Raw genomic sequence first — 1322 nt, 5'->3', positions numbered from 1 at the left:
AGACTAGAAGCTGGTACTTTGAAAAAACAAGCAAAATTGGCAAAGTACTGGTCAATCTAATTAAAAAAAGGAAAGAAGAAAACCAAATCATCAGTATCAAAGATGAAAAGGGAGACCTCACCTCTAGTGAAGAGGAAATCAAGGCAATCATTAAAAACTATTTTGTGCAATTTTATGGTAATAAATATAGCAATCTAGTGTGATAATTGGATTAAGTCTACACTGCTCATCTTTAGATTTAATCACCAAAGGTGAGAGCATCTTCCATTTCTGGGAGGTCCTAACCCATGTGTGCTAGAGTGAGTAACAAATCAGAATTGATGCACCACCCCCTACGCTTTCTATGAGAAATCATCTATTGTGATTGGACATGCAGGCTAAGGGAAGGCACTGGAAGTGACGTATATTTGACCCCTTCCAAAGAGGAGGGGGAGTGAGGCTGCAACTGGTGTGGTGAAGGAAACCTGAGGGAGCTTCGCTGGTTCCACATGGTGAGTTTAAAGACTGAATCTTCCTGAACTTCTATTGGGAAACTTCCTTTTATAGATTCTGTGAGTGGAGTTTGCTCCATTCACCTCTGGGCCTCAGGCCCTTTAACCGTCAGCTGAGAGTTAAGATATACCTGGATTAATCAGTGAGATAGATTTTTAATGTCTTTCTCTCTCTCTTCTCTCATGTAAATAAATTTACATAAAAGTCAATTTTGATTTGAGATTATTCTTAATTGAGGATTGATAATAGTTCAGTCCTCTGGCAACCACCTTTAATATATTGAACCCACAAAACCCCCTTTTCTCCCTTACACTAGGTGAGATGGATGAATATTTACTAAAATATAAACTGCCTAGATCAGTGGTCGGCAAACTTTTTGGCCGCGAGAGCCATAAACACCACATTTTTTTAAATGTAATTTCTTTTTTTTTCCCTTCTTTTTTTTTTATTAATATTCATTTTAACATGATTACATGATTCATGCTCCACCTTTCCCCTTCAACCCCCCCCCCGGACCTCCCCCACCCTTGGCCGATGCGCGTTTCCACTAGTTTTGTCATGTGTCCTTGAACAAGACCAATTTCCAAATTGTTGGTAGTTGCATTGGTGTGGTAGTTTCGAGTCTACACCCTCAGTCATGTCCACCCCGACCCATGCGTTCAAGCAGTTGTTTTTCTTATGTGTTTCCTCTCCTGCAGTCCTTCCTCTAAATGTGGGTAGCGTCTTTACCATAAATCCCTAAGAATTGTCCTGGGTCATTGTATTGCTGCTGGTACAGAGGTCCATTGCATTCAATTTTACCACAGTATATCAGTCTCTGTGTACAATGT

Source organism: Gracilinanus agilis, chromosome 6, assembly GCF_016433145.1.
Source record: "Gracilinanus agilis isolate LMUSP501 chromosome 6, AgileGrace, whole genome shotgun sequence".
NCBI classification, from domain to species: Eukaryota; Metazoa; Chordata; class Mammalia; order Didelphimorphia; family Didelphidae; genus Gracilinanus; species Gracilinanus agilis.
This window is presented reverse-complemented; position numbering follows the sequence as displayed.